This window comes from Nyctereutes procyonoides, unplaced genomic scaffold (genome assembly GCF_905146905.1).
Source record: "Nyctereutes procyonoides isolate TBG_1078 unplaced genomic scaffold, NYPRO_anot_genome, whole genome shotgun sequence".
Lineage (NCBI taxonomy): Eukaryota > Metazoa > Chordata > Mammalia > Carnivora > Canidae > Nyctereutes > Nyctereutes procyonoides.
Genome location: NW_026575034.1, coordinates 8010038 through 8023575, shown reverse-complemented (window position 1 = coordinate 8023575; position 13538 = coordinate 8010038). Strand labels below are relative to the sequence as shown.

The 13538-nt window shown below is 43.2% G+C and overlaps 1 protein-coding gene across 3 annotated transcripts in view; it reads left to right on the top strand.

Annotated features, from left to right (window-relative positions):
* Window positions 1–13538, top strand: part of NELL1 (neural EGFL like 1) — an 814467-nt gene that overhangs the window by 99793 nt on the left and 701136 nt on the right. The window lies entirely within an intron of this gene.

Genomic DNA, 13538 nt, shown 5'->3' with positions numbered 1-13538 from the left:
TGCTGGGCTATTTGTTTCCTTTCATTCTGCCCTAATTGGACCCTGGGCGCTTGGCTCTCCTCTTTGGGAACAGGCAGTAGTTTCTCTCTGGTTACTGTATATTCAGGGCCTTGAGTTACTTTGATTCAAACTAACCAGAGGAAGGAATGCTCTATAGCAGTTTCTGGCATTTCTGCTTGTAAAATTGCCCATGAATTCCTTTGGTGCTCTTTGGCTTTTGTTTTAGAGAATCTTGGCTAGAAACTGGTCTGACTCCTGTTCCTGGTGACTGCCCTCAGACTCTGTTTCCACTCCTCTTGAGACCCTAGTGAAAGGAGAGAAATGGATATCTAGAACGTGCCGTTGTTCGACCTTCAGTATCTCCTTTTGTCCCTGTCACCCCCTAGATAATGTTTTTTTTTTTTTCATCTTTGAGATCAGAAAACTGCTGTTCAGAGAGGTTGAGAAATTTGTCCAGGGTTTTGCAGATGGAAAGTAGTAGAGCCAGAATAAAAGGCCAAGCCTGAGAATTTGAAGTAGAGCCCGAACAGGTTCTTAAGGATTTTGACCCACTGTTTTCTTTAAATGTAATTCTTCATCTCTTACCTCTAGGGTTGCTTCATGGGAGTAATTAGTTTTGTGGAGTTGGCCGTGTTGAGCTTGTGATTCCAGCCTGACTCAAGGCACACATCACTGACTAGTGTGGGACTTATCCCAAATACATTCCAGGGACCAATGGCCTGTAAGGTAGCCTTGTAAAGCCAAAGGTATGAGATTACATAAACTTGGGAAAGAGGAAACTCCCTTTCTTGCTTGGAGAATCATAATAATAGCATATTCAAGGCTCTTTAAAATCCTAAGGTACTAGGCTCTATATTAAGCACTTCAAGTGTATCCTTGAATCCTCACAGAATGATAAAATAGGTTCTGTTATCTCTTCATGGATGAGATTGTTGGGTGCTTTGTCAAGGGTCATTCCAGGTGGTAAGATGATGGAAATTGGAGTCACACCCAGGTGTCTGGTTCCTCAACACATTAACCCGTGTATTGTATTGCTTCCTTAAGCTTGGTTACCATGGCTTTTCCTGAATTTTATCCTGGAATACTCTGGGGAGAATATTCAATATCATTTGGTTGAACTAGCATTCTAACTTAACACTAGGAAATAATGTGTGTACAGCATTGATTCAAGGCCACCGTGGGCTGTCTATGGAATGAAGCAGTTTGACAGCCTTGGAGAGTCTTAAGGTCTTCAGGGTCTTAAGACCCTGAACGTAGAATAGATCAGGGGAGTCAAGAACTGGCAGGTAGAGCCCAAGAGAGGCCTGATGCAGTTGAACCAGATAAAGTGTCTCATTAGTCATTGATGCTTGCCCTCTGCCTCCCTGTGGCTGGCAGTGAGATGCCTGCTGAAGAAGGCTGCTCCTCAAAGGCTCCAAAAGTATCCAGCACCCAGCCCGTGTTTGCTGGCACCCCGAGGGCGGTGCCTGGGGCATGCTCCACCTGCCAAGTTCAAGAGGCAGGAAGAAGGGCACTGTCTGCTTATAAACTGTCAGATGAGACTTGATAAGTTTCAAATAAGGGTAAGCGAAATCACTCCTGAGCTGCCTAGGCCATGAGAAACACCATACGCAGGCTTTATTGATATCAAATAATCTTCCTTTAAGCCAGCGTGGTTCCCAGAAATCAGAAAAGTGAATGGATTGTTTGGAAAAAAATCAGACACTTTAAACTTGAGAAAAGCCATGGGAATTTGTGCGAATCTTTTCCCACTCCTTTAGCAAAGGCTCTAAAATGTGGTAACTCCAGGGGTTCAACATAACATTTCATTTTGCAAAGTACCCTGGGGGATTCTAAGAGTTGCTTATGATGGCTAGATGGCACCTCAGGGAAGAAGAAATAATCTGTGTGATCCCTTGAGCTCATTCCAGAAAGACTATTCAGGAAGCTCTCGAGTGGGGATTACTGAGGGTGAGGTGAGCTCCTCAATCCAACCGTAGTAGCAATGGGACTCGAACCCCACAACAGTATTGAATGCTGTTTGGATGGGCCAAGAATTTTGAGCGGGTGTTTTTAGTAGTGACTCTTGCTGTTCTGTTTTTGGAAGAGAATGATTGCTTTCTTCTGAGCCTGGAGAATAGTGATGTTTCTGAATACAACTTGATGTGTGGTAACCATGGGTACATGCAGAACTTAGGAGGCTGATCCTTTCCCAAGGATGGATGGATGAAAGCCAGTCCTATGTGCCCAAGGATGCCCGTGGCCAGTTCAGGGTCTGTGTGTTCTGTACTCTTCCTCTGAAGAGTTATGAAAGGCCTTTTATAAAACCTGGTGCTGTGTCGTTGCTGGGGAGATTGAGATCTGCCTTTGGGGGGATGGACCCATCAACAAGGACAGCACCCAGGTTGCCAGGGTGGCTCAGTGGTTGGGCGTCTGCCTTTGGCTCAGGGCGTGATCCCAGGGTCCTGGGATCAAGTCCCACATCAGGCTCCCTGCATGGAGCCTGCTTCTCCCTCTGCCTGTGTCTCTCATGAATAAATAAAATCTTTTAAAAAAAACAAACAAAACAAGGACAGCAACCATGTTGCTTCTTTCCTCTGTACCCTTTGATGGCTTCAGGAAAAGATCCAAAGAGTTGCATGGCTACGAGTCTAAATGCTCTGTCCCCTGCCTGCCCCTCTGATCTCCTGTCCCCCTTCCTACATTGTCACTCAGCCACAGTCATTTCCTTGATGTTTCACAAACCTATCCAGCTCCCTCTTGCCTTTCTCCCAAGGCTTTTGGGTGTAATTCCCTTGTCCAAGAATGCCCTTCTACAGGCTACACTCCCCATCTCCTTCACCTGTCCTTTCCTGTGTTGACATCTTGTCACAGAAGCCTACCCTGACAGCTGTAAAACTGCCCCCCCACCCCGTTCTATCCTCACCACCTTGCTGTATGTTTTTATAAACTTTAGCATCATCTTAGACAGCATTTACTCCCCAATCCCCAACTGTTAGATGAGCAACTCAGGTGCAGAAACTTCAGTTGTGGTGTTTGCTGCTACATCCAAGCACCTTAAACAACGTGTCGCACCTCCTAGGTGCCCAACCAGTGTATTGAATGAATGGGGGTCGGGGGGGAGGTCTGTGGAAGCCCTGATAGGAAGCCAATAACTCTTCTAGGGAAAAGTCAAGGGCGGCTTCATAGAGGAGGAGGCATTTGACTTGGGACTGGAAGGAGTTTGCTGGGCTGAGGATGTGTGTGTTGAGGAGGGAAGGGGAGGGGACAGAGGGATAAAGGCAGCTCTAGTCATGATGGAAAAGGCATGACATTCTATTCTTTCCTTCCACTCTGCTCTCCACCCCACCCCGGGCTGCTTGTAGCATATAAATGACTAGTGTCATTGCTTTGGGTTTACCCCTGAGCGTCTTGTCCTCAGGCTCCCGTACTACAGTAAGATATGTCAAGTGCCTGATTGAACTTTAATATGATTGTGATGAGGTTGGGAAGAGGTGGATGTATTCATTCTTTTGCTGTGAGTGTTATCAGCTTATAACCAGCTCCTTATGAGAGGTACACAGGGGTTTCACATGCTGGCAGTGGGACTGTAAAACATCTTGAGTTGATTGTAGGGTAATAATGTCCATCTCCAAGAGGACTTGTTATGATTGTAAAACGTCCAACTGTTTTCATACATTTAAAACTCAGGATGAAGTTAGATCTCCACTTGGGGCTTTTCTCACTTTGACACTTGGAATTTTAATTGAGCCTTGGTAGCTAGATCTTTAAAATGAGATAATGTTCAAACACTTTAATTAAATTTTTAAAAAGGGCAGCAATAATCTACATACCAGTAGGCACAGCCTGTATTCTGTAGTGATTCACGTGCTGCTTAATCTGAATATCAGGGCAGCTCTGTTATTCATTTGCATGTTACTGGGGAGCACTTGCTTAGCAAATGAAAATGAGCCACCAGAAAACTCTTAAATGTACTCTGAGCAATGAACTGAGGGCCTCTTTCTAGATTCCCCTGGGCAGGCAGTAATAATAGTTCCAATTCTTTATCTCTACCCCCCCCACACTTTTTAAAGTACTTTATCAAGGTATGATTGCCAAACAAAAATCTGTACATACTTAACACAGCTTTGTGAATTTGGAGGCAAGTAGGCACCTGTGAAGCCATCACAACCTAGGCCATGAATTTATCCATCCCCACCTAAAGTTTCCTCCTGCTTTCTTTATTATTGCTGCTAGTTTATATTTGTGAGAAGAATTTACCAAAATTTTACATACATGGTTTGGTGTTGTGAACCATAGGCACTGCTGTACAGCTCTTGTGGGCATCAAAGTACTTCATCAGACCACTGTTTTCTCAGATTTAAGTGGCCTCAAGTCCAGACCGAGAGCCAAGTCAAGCCAGGAATGGATGGGAATGGAAGATGAGTTGGCAGTTGAGGCTAGCTTTGGGGGGTCAGGGTCAGGGCACATGTACAAATTGGATTTTTAGGCAAATAGTGGGTTGGAAGCCAAATAGGACCCCAGGGGCATGCATAAATCAAAAAGGTCAAGGTCAGCAGGAGTATGGCTCCATAGAGTGGTGTAGCCAGGACTCCCTGAACACTTGGGCACCAGATACCAAACTGTACAAGAAATCAGATCGCGTAGTAGATGTAAGCCAATTGCCACAGGGTAATTTCATCTTCTGTCCTCTGGCCCTTGCAGGGTAGGACATGGCGTAAATGCCTAATATGTTGACTAAATTACTGAGAGAGAGGGACTTTTTGCTCGGTCAAGTGTCACCTTAGGCAGGTCTGCCCCAAGGCCTGCAGATGTAGACCATGAAACACATCAGGTGTTAAAAGATTTATTTGTTTAAAATTATGAAGCTTGATTTCCTGCCAGATTTTGACAGTTCACCAGTGTCAGGAGTAGTAACCATACTTAGAGTTCTTCACTGTATGCTGGGGCTGAGACTTTAAGAGTGAGTTTGAGTTGCTAGATATCCAGGATTGGAAGAACATTCCAGGCAAGGGGAAATAGTGTTGACAAATGCAGGGGAGGAAGGTAGAGGTTGGAGATAAAGCTGGAAGATTGTTGTTGGTCCCATCATTAGGAGTCTTCTGTTCTTGACTTTGCTTAAATAACTTTGGCTTGTAATAATACATGCTGAATAAATGACCTTTGTGTAGGCCATGTGGAGTCAAGAAGTTTAAAGTGGGTCCAGTTTGGAAGGTGGAAGATGATCCCTGGAGGTGCTTGACCTGAAAAGAGCAGCTTTGCCCCAGGGGTGTGAGCCATAGATGTGCGAAGGAACTCCTGCATGGAAGGAGAAACACACAAGGTCCTATGGGGGAAGCAGTGGCAGGGAATGGGGGGAGAGCTCCTAAGGAAGCCTCGTCTGTACACACATCTCTACATCCCCATGGACTTTACAACACAGAAGACATGGTCGAATGTTTTGATTTCATGGAGAACTTCTGTAAATAGATTTTAAATTGTTCTGTATCACCTGAATCTGAATCCCTGGGAAGTTAGTACCGAAATCTCGGTCTTAAGTTTCTAGGTGACCGTGATGCCCGCATTCTGTGGACAAGTGTTTGTGTAAGGATTTCTAACTCATGCCTTATATTGTCTTGAAAAGGTGAGAGAAGAAATAACCATTTAGTCAGGGCTGGAAGGCAAGCCAAAGGCTCTTGGAAATGTGCCAGGAAACTCCCTGTACCTGCCCTGGGGAATCTGTACTGTTTGGGGGAACAGGTTTGGCTGAAACAAAGATCAAAATGACAGTGTTTAAACAAGACAAAAGTTTAATTCACTCTCGGGCAGCTGTTTGAATGCAGCCAGTCCAGAGTTAAATGTGATCATGTCACAGGGTTGGAGAACTTGGCTCCTCTGTATTGTGGCCCTGCAATCTCCAGGCTGCTGCCTTCTGCCCCAGGGTTCATGGTGGTCTACTCTCCACCCTGTGCTAAGCCAGCATGATGGAGCACGGAACTGGAGGGTGTGTTCCCTCATATTCTAATGGCCAGAACTTGATCATACAGCTACACCTCACTACAAGGAAGGTGGAGCATAGAGCCTTAATTCTGGGCAGCCTTAAGCCCCACTTGGATGCTATTACGAAAGGAAAGAGAACAGAAGGCACACTGGACGGGTAAGTGTGAATTCCTGGACATTCCTGCAATTTTTATTACATGACTCTGGGCAAGGAGCTGGTCAGGGGATTGATACCCTTCCAGGAGAACCATCCAGAGGCTGGCTGTGGAAGGAAGCTGGCTTTCCTGGAAGTTCTCACCATAAAACCCTCCCAAACAAGGAAGAGCTTTGACCAGAGCTCACCTAGATATTGGACTGATAGAGTTTAAATCTGCATATGCTTTGTGACCATGACCTTTGAGTAGAAGAGAGGGAAAGAGTGGGGAGGGGGTCTCCAGAGAGTCTATGGCTGAGTGGAGGTAGAAGAAACTCTCATTTGCTAACTGAATGCTTTTATGTGTTAAATATTTTCCATATGGGGTAGTATTACATCTATCTAGAAGATCAGAATTTCCGATGTGGCTCTATTGCTTGCTGGTAGTTGGTTTAACTGTTAACACGGAGGTGTAAGCTACACATGCCAAGTAACCGCCTTGATCTTGGGGCTGAAGCCCAGAGGAAGAAACCATGGCTTGCGTTATCTGAATCTGGGTCCTCCACATTAATGTAGATGTGAACATTAATGTGTAGTTACTAATTCCATGGGTACTCTTAAATTCTGTGATCTGAAGAGCCTATGTCACCAATGTCAAAATTGTTTTCGTTCTTAGGATTTAAATTCAAATGAGACAACTATAAAACTCTTGAGAAACTGTCAATACTCATTATACTAAATGAAGTGGCAGGAAGCTTTCTCTGTGGCTTAGAAGGGTTCTTGGGGCTTACTTTAGGGGGCTCTTTTCTCATTGAAAGTTTTAGCTAAGGGTGGCACTATGTCTGTTCATGTAATAAACCAAGGTCGGTATTTCTGGTGAGTCAGCTCATTTGGTGGAGATTCCAAGACCTAAGCTCTATCCTCTTTGTCATGCTGTCGTCTTCAACATGTGCTCTGAGGGTTATCTTCATTCCAGCCACCAGAAAGAAGAGGACTGCATGTGGGAGGTTTAGGACCAATCCTGGTAACAGCATGCCAGTTACTTCTATTGGTATTCCATTGGCTGGTATCAAGTACATGGCCATACTCAGTAACCAGAGAGGATAAAGGAGGAGTCTAACTCTGTGCCAAGAAGGAGGAACATGGGTTTGGTGATAAGTGAGTAGTCTCTCTTACGTGCCGAGTTGATTTGTAGCATCTTTCTTGCTTTTGAAAACCATCCTCTCTGCGGGGAGAATAGGGAGGGTGGTGCAAAGAGAAGCTTGGCTTATTTGACTTCCATCCGTTGTGATGGGCACGGTACGTTAATTAAGAAGGCATAAGCCTCCAAGGAGGTTTTGCTAATAGCTTTTGCCTTCATGGCACGCAGTGCCGATGGTCTCTCTGCCTGCTGGTTCCAGCAACTTCATATACTCTACAATATCCTAGGTAGAGGCAGAGTAGAAAGAGCATCGTTATTGTTACATGAATCTACGTTTACATCTTCGATCTACCACTTACTGTCTGTGTGGTCATGGTCAGATTACCTGGTTTATATCTTTAAACTTCAGCTTCATCTGTCAACTGAGGCTGGTGGTGCTTTCCTTACGGGCTTGTTGTGAGGATTTGAGTCCATGTCTGCCACACAGTAGGCACTACTCAGTAGTAGTAGTGGTGGTGATGATTATATGCAGGTACTGGACTTTCTGTTCTCAGAGTGAAGGGCATGGGTTAAAATTTTTCCTGATGTCTTGCTTTATCTTCTTTGTTCTACTCACAGCGTACCTGTGAAGCCAGTCAGGTTTGAAATGTGGTCTCTACGTTGAACTTGTAAACACTAGTGGCTCATGATAAAACCTAGTGATAGTGAAACAAAGTTTGCCATTATCTTAGTGACTGAGGAGCCATTGGCCTAGCGCTCAAGGTTTACAGTAGAGGTCTTGTGGTCTTGTGCCCACTTCACTGTTCCACAGGAGATGAGGAGGGTTTTATGGAACTCCTTTGGGATTCCTCTTGCCCAATAATTTGTGACCTCCTGACTTCTGCCCATTGCATGGCCTCGGCCTCTCTTGCTCTCAGCTGGCCACCCAATCTCCTGCAGGACTGGAGAACCATTAATTTCTTTCTCTTGTAGTCTATACCCCTTCCTCATTGTTTCCCCCAGAGGTCTCCCATCAGTTTGTGTGCCATTTTAGCTGTTCTTCATAAAGTTTCACGTTTCTGCATTTATGTGATAAATGGAAGGTGGCTTTCACAATCGGAGCCAGGGTGAATTGGTGGCTTTCCTTAATTTATTATAAGAATGACCCAGTGTCTGGGGGAGATGAGGGGAAGCCCAGAGTCAAGGTGTTGAGAAAAAGCAGACTGAAGAGACTGTCTAGAGGATCCAGTCTTTTTTTTTAAAAGTAAGAGAAAATGTCAAACTTTTCCATTGATGTGTCAGCCAGTGGTGTGGCCTTCTTGGCTCTGCCTCTTGGGGGAGCAAACAGTACTTTATTCACTTTTCCTTTTGAACTAATTTTAGACTTAGGTGGAAGTTACAAAAAGTTCTTATATCTCTCACCTGGCTCCCTCTAATGTTAACCTCTTATGTAACCGTGGAAAACTTAGCAAAACCAGGGAATCTTGACATTGCTCCAGTACTATTAACCAAAATGTACATCTTATTTGAATTTTGCCAGTTTTCTTTCACAAATCTTTTTTTTTTTAAAGCCTGTTCTAGGATCTTGTCTAGGACTCTGCATTACATTTAGCTATTCCTCGTTCCAAAATGTGACATTTCTTTATATTTGCCTTGTGTTTCATGACTTTGACACTTTTGAAGAATAGTGGTCATCTTGTAGAACATCTCTCAAGTTGTTTGTGACATTTTGTTGTAATTAGGTGTTTTTGGGGGGCAAGAATACTAGAGGACTGATAGGTTCTCTCCATGCATCATATTAAGGGGTTCCTTTTAAGATTTTATTCATAAGGGAGAGGCAGAAACACAGGCAGAGGGAGAAGCAGGCTCTCTGTGGGGAGCCTGATGTGGGACTCGATCCCAGGACCACTCCCTGAGCTAAGGCAGACACTCAACCACTGAGCCATCCAGGTGTCCAATTTATCTGTAGATCTTATTACTGGTTATGTTAATCTTGATCACTTGCTTAAAGTGGAGCCTGATAGTTTTTCTCCATAACATTTTTCCTTTTGAAGCCAATTCGTTCCTTTAGAAGCAGTAATTGATGGTGTTTTCCGTACCTCAAATGGGAAACTGCTTTTTGAGTCCGTAGAATGAATGAGGTAAGTTGAGCATCAGTTTGTGGAAGAATGGGATTGGAGCCGTGCCTCAGTAATACCTGGTCTTCTCTTGGCCCATTGGCTCTTTGAAACTTTATCTTCACTCATTTAACTTTGTGATTTAAGTCAGGAGGCAAGATTTCTTTCTCTATTTCATGGGTAAGGTCTTCTGTTAAAGGAGATTCCTAGCATGAAAAAGTAGTTTTTTAGGCCTCTTAATGTAATGGAAAGGAGGCACTTTTTTTTTTTACCCCCTAAGAATGCATTTTCAAAACAGATATTTTATGTGACTCTGAAATTTCTGGTGTGGAAAGCAATTACTCCATCTTTTAGGGAGACTTGACTTTTGACCTTATTAGCAGTTAAACTGCAGCCCAGCAAACTCTTCAATTGTAGAGAAAGTTGTTCTAACTGCAAGAATGAATGTCTGCCTTCTGTTGTATCCTCCTGTCCAAGACCAGAGAAGTATGTACCTCCTAGATACTTCCTAATATGATGTACAGATTCAAAGTCCCAATTAATGGCCATATTCCTCTCCTAGGGCCTTGCTATAGGTGACAGGCCAGCAGCAGGCTTGCAGGTCAGCAGCAGCAACAGCCTCACCTGGAGCTCATTAGAAATGCAGTGTCTTACTTTACATGTGAGTGAAATCCTATGCTGTGTCTTTCTCCGAATGACTTTGCTCATATGTGGAATTTAAGAAACAAAGCAGGTGAAACCTAGGGGAAGGGAAGGAAAAATAAGATGAAAATAAAGAGGGAGGCAAAAACCCTAGTAGACATTTAACTCTAGGAAACAAATGGAGGGTTACTGGAGGAAAGTGGCAAGGGGAATGGGGTAAATTGGGTGATGGACATTGAGGGCACTTGGGGGTGCCTGGGTGGCTCAGGCGGTTAAGCTTCCAACCCTTGGTTCTGGCCTCAGGTCATGACTCCAGAGTCCTGGAATTGAGCTTCACGTTAGGCCCCCTGCTCAGGGAGTCGGCTTCATTTTCTTCCTCTGACCCTCCACCCACTCGTGTGTGCTGCATGTGCGTGCACGCTCTCTCTCTTTCTCTCTCTCTCTTTCTCTCTTTTTCTCTTTCTCTCTCTCTCTCTTTCTCCCTCAAAAATCTTTAAATACCAAAAATGGAGGGCGTTCGATGTAATAGGCACTGGGTGTTCTAGGCAACTGATCAATCACTAAATCCTACCCCTAAAACTAATACAGTATATGTTAACTAAATTAAATGTAAGTTAATTTTAAAAATGCAGTATCTTAGGCCCCAGCCCAGTCCTGTTGAATCAGAAGCTGCCTTTTAACAAGAGCTTTCATGGGCATTGCAAAGTCTGGAGCCTTTGGAAAAAGAAACCAATGCTTTCACAGTGTGGCCCTCCCTCCCCTGTTGCCTGGGTGGTGTGAGATGATTGGGGATTAAGACAGAAGCAGCTTCAGGATGATGGGCGGGAAGCTGCTCCTGCCCTCAGCAGGCCTGACTGAGATGGGAAACAGGAATTCTGGCATTATAGTAAAAATTGATGAGTTTTAAAGCCCGTTCGTTCTTTTGGAAGATAGAAGGGACTCTTGTGAATACTGGCTTCTGTGGGAGAGACCGCTCAGCTGCTGGTAGTCACTCCTCTACCTCCTGAACCCTCAGAGATGAAGCTTGGGCACTCAGTTGGCTCAAAATGAATTATTCTAAAATCAGTTTACCTAATAGCCAGTTTAATGTTGATTTTTCCTGATGGTACTGCTGACATAAAATTCATGTTTGTGAAATTCCTAAGTGTTCACATGGGACAGGAAGGTAAATTGGTTTTAAACAAACTTGGTTTTAGGTAAAGCTGTTTTAGGTGAATTTTCACTTAGATGTATTAACCATAGGTAAATTGATTTTTAGATCACCTGGTTTGAGGCGTGTTCCTTTGAGAGGCCAGAATTTAGGACAGGTGGTGTTAATAAAATGTTGTTAATAACCTCATCCATGGAAATGTTGAGTTCCTTAGCAGAGATACTGGCTATAAGGGAGGCTTTGTAACGGCCAGTGGGCCAGCTGGGAATCTTCCACATGCCTCTTCTTGGCCCCCTGAGGAATTTACCATGTAGCCCACCATGTGTTGGGTGCCCTATCATGGGGAAACGGAAAAGCCCAGCTGATCCCCATCTTCTAGGCTCATCCCTAAACACGATTCTTCTCAGTTACCCTCAAGTTCATGAGATAGTTTACAAAATGCGGATTTACCCTCAGCCTGGATGGCCTTATCTCAGGGTGACTTACACTGATTTGGCTTATTCATAGAAGCATGTTCCTTTCCTTCATAGTACACAGCTATCTTCAATTTAACATTTATTGTAATTTTTTATTGGGCTATAAATGACAGTGTTACTAGTTTCAGGTGTACAAGGACGATTTGGCAATTGTATACATTACTCAATGCTCACCAGAAGTGGGTAGTTGCCATCTGTCACTATTTATTGTTGTTACAGTATTATCGATGATATTCCTTATGCTGTACTTTGTATCTCCAGGACTTACTTTATAATATGAAATTTGTACTTGTGTATTCTTTATTTGGTCCATCTCCCACCCACCTCCCCTCTGACAACTACCAGTTTGTTCTGTGTTTGAGTCTGGTTAGATACCATGTGTAAGTAAAAAAATAAGGTATTTGTCTTCAAGTTATTTCTTAGCATAATACTCTAGGCCCATCCATGTTGTTGCAAATGGCATGGTCTCATTTTTTATGTCTGACTTGTATTCCATAGTGTAAATATACTACTTCTTCATTCACCTATTGATGGACACTTGGGTTGCTTCCATATCTTATTATAAATCCTGCCGTAAGAGACTCTGGGGTGTGTGTGTGTGTATCTTTTCAAATTGGTGCTCTTGTTTTCTTTGGGTAAATGTCTAGTAGTAGAATTACTGGATCATATGGTATTTCTATTTTTAATTTTTTGAGAAACCTCCATACTGTCTTCCACAGTGGTTGTATCAATTTACATTCCTACCAAAAGTGCACAAAGTTTCCGTTTTTTTTTTCATCTTCATCAATACTTGTTATTTCTATTTTTGATACTGATTTTGACTAGGGTGAAGTGATACCTCACTGTGGTTTTGATTTTCATTTCCCTGATTAGTGGTGATGAGCATCTCTTCATGTGTTGGCCATCTGTAGGTCTTCTTCTTCTTCTTCTTCTTTTTTTTTTAAATCTCTATTCAAGTTCTCTGCCCATTTTTTTTTTAATTGGACTATTTTGGGTGTTGAATTGTATAAGTTCTTTATATATTTTGGACATTAATTTCCTACTGGATGTATCATTTGCAACAACTGGAAAGATATGCCTTGCTCTCCTGGGTTGGAAGAATTAATATTGTTAAAATGTCCATACTACTGGGTCCCTTGGAGGCTCAGTGGGTTAAGTATCTGACTCTTGGTTTCAGCTCAGATCATGATTCTAGGGTTGTAAGATTGAGCCCTGCGTCCATGCAGGGTGTGGAGCCTGCTGAAGATTGTCTACCTTTCCCTCTGCCTCTCACCCCTCTAGAAATATGTCCGTACTCCCCAATGCAGTTTACCGATTCAATTCAACCCCTAACAAAATACCAACAGCATTTTCCACAAGACTAGAAGATACCCTAAAATGGGTATAGAACTCTATAAGACCTTGCATAGCTGAAGCAATCTTAAGACAGAAGAACAAAGCTGGGGGTATCCTAATTCAGATTTCAAGATACGCTACAAAGCTGTAGTAATCAAAACAGTACTGGCACACACATAGAGGCATAGATCCATGAAACAGGGTAGAGAGCCCATAAATAAACCTGTGGTTATATGGCCAGTTAATCTATGGCAGAGTAAGAATACACAATAGGGAAAAGACAGTCTTTTCTGACGTGGGCCTTAACATTTTTCTAGAAAAGTCTCCTAAGACAAGGGAAACCAAAACAATAGGACTACATCAAAGTAAAAAAAGCTGCACAGCAGAGGAAACCCATCAACAAAATTAAAGATGACCTACTGAATGAGAGAAGACACTTGCAAATGATCTGATAAGGTCCTAATATCTAAAATACATGAAGGGCTTCTATAACACCAAAAAGCAATCTTTTTTTTTTATAAATTAATTTTTATTGGTGTTCAATTTACCAACATACAGAATAACACCCAGTGCTCATCCCGTCAAGTGTCCCCTCCGTGCCTGTCAC